This window comes from Arachis stenosperma, chromosome 3 (genome assembly GCF_014773155.1).
Source record: "Arachis stenosperma cultivar V10309 chromosome 3, arast.V10309.gnm1.PFL2, whole genome shotgun sequence".
Classification (NCBI taxonomy): domain Eukaryota; kingdom Viridiplantae; phylum Streptophyta; class Magnoliopsida; order Fabales; family Fabaceae; genus Arachis; species Arachis stenosperma.
The window spans coordinates 80,776,437-80,784,785 of record NC_080379.1 but is presented as its reverse complement, the minus strand read 5'-3'; the positions used below and the strand labels follow the sequence as shown (position 1 = coordinate 80,784,785).

At 39.8% G+C, this 8,349-nt stretch overlaps 1 non-coding gene across 1 annotated transcript; it reads right to left on the bottom strand.

The window, feature by feature from the left end:
- Positions 1–5,991: 5,991 nt before the first annotated feature.
- Positions 5,992–6,099, bottom strand: LOC130972419 (small nucleolar RNA R71). Its single transcript, XR_009083588.1, has one exon. It is a non-coding gene; the product is annotated as a small nucleolar RNA R71 (small nucleolar RNA).
- Between the last annotated feature and the right edge of the window lie 2,250 nt (positions 6,100–8,349).

Sequence of the window (8,349 nt, the reverse complement as noted above, 5' to 3'; positions counted from 1 at the left end):
CTCAGATCCTAGTCAATTTCTAAGAAAAGACTAAAGTTATTGGAATTTAAATTAATTAGCAAAGATAACAATTATCAATTACAATGAGTTTGATAACTCAAGTATCTCCAATTAATCAATTCATCAATTAAAGCCAAGAATATAAAAATCTAACTAAAAATCATAAATCTAAAATACCTCAAATTATATTTAAACATAAATTCAAATCTAACATGAAAGGGTTCGTAAGCCAATTTGGCAACATGAGTCAAATACAAGTAAAAGCATTAGAGTATCTAAAAGTAGAAGAAAAACATAAATTAAAGTAACATTGAACCTGGAGTGAAGATGAAATAGCCTAAAACTAATAGAAATCCTAAATCCTAAATCCTAAGAGAGAGGAGAGAGCCTCTCTCTCTAGAAACTACATCTAAAACCTAAAACTGTGAATTATAAATGTTGTGTGATTGAATGAATACATTCTCCCACTTTATAGCCTCTAATCTGTGTTTTCTGGGCCAAAAATTGGGCCAGAAACAGCCCAGAAATTGCTAGGAACGAATTTTGCCATGCTGATTTTCGCACATGCGATGTGTGCACGTGATTCACGCGTCCGCGTTGTCTATCCTCAGAGCAACTATAGCAAATTATATATCATTTCGAAGTCCCGGATGTTAGCTTTCCAACGAAACTGGAATTGCCTCATTTGGATCTCTGTAGCTCATGTTATGGTTGATTGAATGCGAAGAGGTTAGGCTAGACAACTCAGCAATTCCTTCAATTTCTTGTATTCCTTCAACCTTTGCATGCTTCCTTTCCATCCTCTATGCCATTCCTGCCCTGTAATCCCTGTAATCACTTAATGTACATATCATGACATTGAATGGTATAAAGAGGAATTAATTTTTGGTAATTTAAAGGCTTGGGAAGCAAGTTTCCAATTATAGAACAAAATCCGGAAGGAAAAAGTAAAACCATGCAAATAGTATGAATAAGTGGGTAAAGAGTTGATAAAAACCACTCAATTGAGCACAAGATAAACCATGAAATAACAGTGGTTTATCAAGGCCACAACCATGCTCTGAGCATCTGTGAAGCTCTGAAAAGAGCTCACTGTCAAGCTATTGACATTAAAGAAGCGCTTATTGGGAGGCAAAAAAATAACTACAAAAATTATTTTATGTTTTCTATGTTATTTTATGTTTTCTTTAGGATCATGATCATGTGGAGTAACAAAAACAAATGCAAAAATTAAAGAAAAATAAAAAACAGCATCAAAAATGGCACACCCTGGAGGACGAGCTTACTGGCATTTAAACGCCAGTAAGGATACCAAAATGGGCGTTTAACGTCCAGCCTGGCACCATTTTGGAAATTTAAACACTAGAAACGGGTAGCAGTCTGGTGTTTAAATGCCAGAACTGGCTGGCAAACTGGGGTTTAAACGCCAGTAAAGGTATAAAAATAGGCGTTTAAATGCCCAGTCTGACACCTTTCTGGGCGTTTAAACGCCAGAAAAGGGCAGCAGCTTGGCGTTTAAATGCCAAACACCAGAAAGGCACAGAGAGGGGCGTTTAACGCCAGCAAGGTGCAGGGATGCAAAATCTTTGACATCTCAGGATCTGTGGACTCCACAGGATCCCCACCTACCTCACCTCACTCTCTCTCCTCTTCACACTTCTCCATAACACTTTACCCAAAACACCACTGACCTATCAAGTCTTACCCTCTTCCCCATATTCTTTTCACCACTGACATCCATTCCCTAATTCCCATAAATCCATCTTACAACCCACCTACCCCTACCCATTCAAATTCAAACCATTTCCCTCCCAAACCCAACCCTTTTCACACGAACCAACTCCCTCTCTTACACTATAAATACCCCTCCTTCCACCTTCATTTTCACACATCACATACACTCAACACCCCTCTTGGCCGAACCCTCTCAAGCCTCCATCTCCCACTTCTTCTTCTTCTTCTTCTTCTACTCTCTTCTTTCTTCTTTTGCTCGAGGACTAGCAAACATTTTAAGTTTGGTGTTGGAAAAAGCGTTGCTTTTTGTTTTCAATAACCATTAATGGCACCTAAGGCCGGAGAAACCTCTAGAAAGAGGAAGGGGAAGACAATTGTTTCCACCTTCGAGTCATGGGAGATGGAGAGGTTCAACTCAAAGATCCATCAAGACTACTTTTATAAAGTTATGACCAAGAAGAAGGTGATCCCCAAGGTCCCCTTCAAGCTCAAAAGGAGCGAATATCCGGAGATCCGACATGAGATTATGAGAAGAGGATGGGAAGCTCTTACCAATCCCATTCAACAAGTCAGAATCTTAATGGTTCAAGAGTTCTATACTAATGCATGGATCACCAAGAACCATGATCAAAGTATGAACCCGAATCCAAAGAATTTGCTCAGAATGGTTCGAGGGAAATACATAGATTTCAGTCCGAAAAATGTGAGGATGGTGTTCAACTTTCCAATTATGCAAGGAGATCTTTGATGAGCGGATAATTTATACGCTTTTTGGCATTGTTTTTAGTATGTTTTTAGTATGTTTTATTAGTTTTTATTATATTTTTATTAGTTTTTAGTTAAAATTCACTTTTCTGGACTTTACTATGAGTTTTTGTGTTTTTCTGTGATTTCAGGTATTTTCTGGCTGAAATTGAGGGACCTGAGCAAAAATCTGATCAGAGACTAAAAAGGACTGCAGATGCTGTTGGATTCTGACCTCCCTGCACTCGAAGTAGATTTTCTGGAGCTACAGAAGCCCAATTGGCGCGCCCTCAACGGCGTTGGAAAGTAGACATCCTGGGCTTTCCAGCAATGTATAATAGTCCATACTTTGCCCAAGATTTGATGGCCCAAACCGGCGTTCCAAATCAGCTCAAAACTGCCCAGTGTTTAACGCCGGAACTGGCACAAGAATGGGAGTTAAACGCCCAAACTGGCACAAAAGCTGGCGTTTAACTCCAAGAAGAGTCTCTACATGAAAATGCTTCAATGCTCAGCCCAAGCACACACCAAGTGGGCCCGGAAGTGGATTTTTATGTCTTTTACTCATCTTTGTAATTCTTAAGCTACTAGTTCCCTATAAGTAGGACCTTTTACTCTTGTATTTGGAGACATATCTTGGTAGCTATCTTTAGTCTTATGCTATCTTAGATCATTTGGGGGCTGGCCTCACGGCCATGCCTAGACCTTGTTCTTATGTATTTTCAACGGTGGAGTTTCTACACACCATAGATTAAGGTGTGGAGCTCTGCTGTACCTCAAGTATTAATGCAATTACTATTGTTCTTCTATTCAATTCAGCTTGTTCTTATTCCAAGATATTCATTCGTACTCAAGAACTTGATGAATGTGATGATTATGTGACGCTCATCATCATTCTCACTTATGAACGCGTGACTGACAACCACCTCCGTTCTACAAGCAAACAAGGCTCTAATGTTTATCTCTTGGATTCTTTAATCAGAATCTTCGTGGTATAAGCTAGAATTGATGGCGGCATTCAAGAGAATCCGGAAGGTCTAAACCTTGTCTGTGGTATTCTAAGTAGGATTCAATGATTGAATGACTGTGACGAGCTTCAAACTCGCGATTGTGGGGCGTTAGTGACAGACGCAAAAGAATCACTGGATTCTATTCCGACATGATCGAGAACCGACAGCTGGATAGCCGTGCCGTGACAGGGTACGTTGAACATTTCCACTGAGAGGACGGGACTGTAGCCATTGACAATGGTGATGCCCAACATACAGCTTGCCATGGAAAGGAGTAAGAAGGATTGGATGAAGACAGTAGGAAAGCAGAGAGACGGAAGGGACAAAGCATCTCCATTCGCTTATCTGAAATTCTCACCAATGAAATACATAAGTATCTCTATCTTTATCTTTTATTCATATATCATCCATAACCATTTGAGTCTGCCTGACTGAGATTTACAAGGTGACCATAGCTTGCTTCATACCAACAATCTCCGTGGGATCGACCCTTACTCGCGTAAGGTTTATTACTTGGACGACCCAGTGTACTTGCTGGTTAGTTGTGCGAAGTTGTGATAAAGAGTTGAGATTGCAATTGAGCGTACCATGTTGATGGCACCATTGATGATCACAATTTCGTGCACCAAGTTTTTGGCGCCGTTGCCGGGGATTGTTTCGAGTATGGACAACTGACGGTTCTTCTTGTTGCTTAGATTAGGTATTTTTCTTCAGAGTTCTTAAGAATGAATTCTAGTGTTTCAAGGTGATGATCTTATCATCACCAAAGCTGATTGATTCTCATCAATTCAGCTCTTGAATGCAATGTCCTGCTGAAGCTTGCCTATCCATGTCTAATTCCTTTAGACTAAAGCTTTAGACTAACATTGCATGATTCCTGGAATTCTCATTAAGAATTTTGATACCTTTATTTTCTTTTCCACTTAATTTTCGAAAAAAACCAAAAAAATTTACAAAATCATAAAAACCAAAAATATTTTATGTTTCTTGTTGAGTCTAGTGTCTCATTTTAAGTTTGGTGTCTTGCATGCATTGTTTATTTGATCTTGGTTCTATTTTCAAGTCAATAATACAGGGAACTGAAGATTCAGTACATGCAACAGAGGAATTATACAAAAAAAGCTGGGCGTTCAAAACGCCCAGTGAAGAAGGAAAAACTGGCGTTTAAACGCCAGCCAGGGTGCCTGGCTGGGCGTTTAACGCCCAAAAGGGTAGCAATTTGGGCGTTAAACGCCAGAATGTGCACCATTCTGGGCGTTTAACGCCAGGATGGCACAAGAGGGAAGATTCTGTTTTTAATGCAAATTTTTTTAAGTTTTCAAAGTTTTTCAAAATCAAATCTTTTTCAAATAATATCTTTTCAATCAAATCTTTTTCAAAATCAATTTCTTTCCATTTTCAAAAATACTTGCTATCAATTAATGATTTGATTCAACATTTCAAGTATGTTTCCTTTTCTGTTGAGAAAGGTTTAATGTTTGAATCATATCTTTTCTTGTTAGCCAAGTCATTAATTTTAAAATCAAATCTTTTTAAACTGTTTTTCAAATCATATCTTTTCAATCATATCTTTTTAAAACCATAACTTTTCAATCATATCTTTTTAATCACATCTTTCTCAAAAATAGTTTTCAATCATATCTTTTTGATTTCTAATTTCAAAGTCTTTTTCAAAAATCACTTGATTTCTTTTCCACTCTTGGTTTTCGAAAATCAATTAGTGTTTTTCAAAATGTTTTTAAAATCTTTTACTTAATTTTCGAAAATTTCTTCCCCTCTTCTCACATCCTTCTATTTATGGACTAACACTATTCCTTAATGCACAATTCGAACTCCATCTTTCTTGATAAGTTCGAATTCTCTACTTCTTCCTTCTATTTTTCTTTTCCTCTGACACCTCAAGGAATCTCTATACTGTGACATAGAGGATTCCATATTTTCTTGTTCTCTTCTCTTTCATATGAGCAGGAGCAAAAACAAAAGCATTCTTGTTGAGGCTGACCTTGAACCTGAAAGGACCTTGAAGTGAAAGCTAAGAGAAGCTAAGGCACAACTCTCTGTAGAGGACCTAACAGAAATCTTCAAAGAAGAAGAACCCATGGCAGCCGAAAACAACAACAATGCCAACAATGCAAGGAAGGTGCTAGGTGACTTTACTGCACCTACTCCCGACTTCTATGGGAGAAGCATCTCTATCCCTGCCATTGGAGCAAACAACTTTGAGCTTAAGCCTCAATTAGTTTCTCTAATGCAACAAAATTGCAAGTTCCATGGACTTCCATTGGAAGATCCTCATCAGTTTTTAGCTGAATTCTTGCAAATCTGTGACACTGTCAAGACTAATGGGGTTGACCCTGAGGTCTACAGACTTATGCTATTCCCTTTTGCTGTAAGAGACAGAGCTAGGATATGGTTGGACTCACAACCTAAAGAAAGTCTGAACTCTTGGGAAAAGCTAGTCAATGCCTTCTTGGTAGAGTTCTTTCCACCTCAAAAATTGAGTAAGCTTAGAGTGGAAGTCCAAACCTTCAGACAGAAGGATGGAGAATCCCTCTATGAAGCTTGGGAAAGATACAAACAATTGATCAGAAAGTGTCCTTCTGATATGCTTTCTGAATGGAGCATCATAGGTATTTTCTATGATGGTCTGTCTGAACTGTCCAAGATGTCTTTGGATAGCTCTGCTGGAGGATCTCTTCATCTGAAGAAGACGCCTACAGAAGCTCAAGAACTAATTGAAATGGTTGCAAATAACCAATTCATGTACACTTCTGAAAGGAATCCTGTGAACAATGGGATAAATCAGAAGAAAGGAGTTCTTGAGATTGATACTCTGAATGCCATATTGGCTCAAAACAAAATATTGACTCAGCAAGTCAATTTGATTTCTCAAAGTCTGGCTGGAATGCAAAATGCACCAGGCAGTACTAAGGATGCTTCATCTGAAGAAGAAGCTTATGATCCTGAGAACCCTTCAATTGAAGAGGTGAATTACATGGGAGAACCCTATGGAAACACCTATAATTCTTCATGGAGAAATCATCCAAATTTCTCATGGAAGGATCAACAGAGACCTCAACAAGGTTTCAACAACAATAATGGTGAAAGAAATAGGTTTAGCAATGGCAAGCCTTTTCCATCATCTTCTCAGCAACAGACAGAGAATCCTAAGCAAAACCACTCAAAGTTTCATGACTGAGACAAGGTCCTCCATTAGAAACTTGGAGGCACAAGTGGGACAGCTGAGCAAGAAAATTACTGAACTCCCTCCTAGTACTCTTCCAATCAATACAGAAGAAAATCCAAAAGGAGAGTGCAAGGCCATCAACATGGCCGAATTTGGAGAGGAGGGAGAGGCAATGAACGCCACTGAGGAAGACCTCAATGGACGTCCACTAGTCTCCAATGAGTTTCCCAATGAGGAACCATGGGAATCTGAGGCTCACACTGAGACCATAGAGATTCCAATAGATTTACTTCTGCCATTCATGAGCTCTGATGAGTATTCTTCCTCTGGAGAGGATGAGTATGTCACTGAAGAGCAAGTTGCTAAATGCCTTGGAGCAATCATGAAGCTAAATGACAAGTTATTTAGTAATGAGACTTGGGAGAACGAACCTCCTTTGCTCACCAAAGAACTGGATGACTTGTCTAGGCAGAGATTACCTCAAAAGAGACAAGATCCTGGGAAGTTTTCAATACCTTGCACCATAGGCACCATGACCTTTAAGAAGGCTCTGTGTGACTTAGGGGTCAAGTGTAAACCTCATGCCTCTCTCTGTAATGGAGAAGCTAGGGATCTTTGAGGTACAAGCTGCAAGAATCTCACTAGAGATGGCGGACAATTCAAGAAAACAAGCTTATGGACTTGTAGAGGGTGTTCTGGTAAAGGTTGAAAACCATTACATCCCTGCTGATTTCATAGTCCTAGAGACTGGGAAATGCATGGATGAATCCATCATCCTTGGCAGACCCTTCCTAGCCACAGCAAAGGCTGTGATTGATGTTGACAGAGGAGAATTGATCATTCAAGTGAATGAAAAATCCTTTGTGTTTAAGGCTCAAGTATACCCCTCTGTCACCATGGAGAGGAAGCATGAAGAGCTTCTCTCAAAACAGAGCCAAACAGAGCCCCCACAGTCAAACTCTAAGTTTGGTGTTGGGAGGCCATAACCAAATTCTAAGTTTGGTGTTGAACCCCCACATTCAAACTCTAAGTTTGGTGTTGGGAGGTTCCAACATTGCTCTGAGCATTTGTGAGGCTCCATGAGAGCCCACTGTCAAGCTACTGACATTAAAGAAGCGCTTGTTGGAAGGCAACCCAATGTTATATTTTATCTATTTTTCCTTTGTTATTTTATGTTTTTTGTAGGTTGATGATCATGGGAAGTCACAAAATCATTTGAAAAAGCAAAAACAGAATGAAAAACAGAAAGAAAACCAGCACACCCTGGAGGAAGATCCTGATGGCGTTTAAACGCCAATAAGGGTAGCAAATGGGCGTTTAACGCCCAGTCTGGCACCATTCTGGGCGTTTAACGCCAGAAAGGGGCACCAGACTGGCGTTAAACGCCAGGAAAGGGCGAGAAGCTGGCGTTAAACGCCAGAAATGGGCACTAGCCCGGCGTTTAACGCCAGAATTGGCACATAAGGCAATTTTGCACGCCACTTGGTGCAGGGTTGAATTTTCCTTGACACCTAAGGATCTGTGGACCCCACAGGATCCCCACCTACCCCACCACCCTCTCTCTTCTTCTTCACCCATTCACCAATCACCTCAACACCTCTTCCCCAAAAACCCTTCACCTATCAAATCCCATCTTTCTCTTCACCACTCACATCCATCCTTCATAAAACCTCA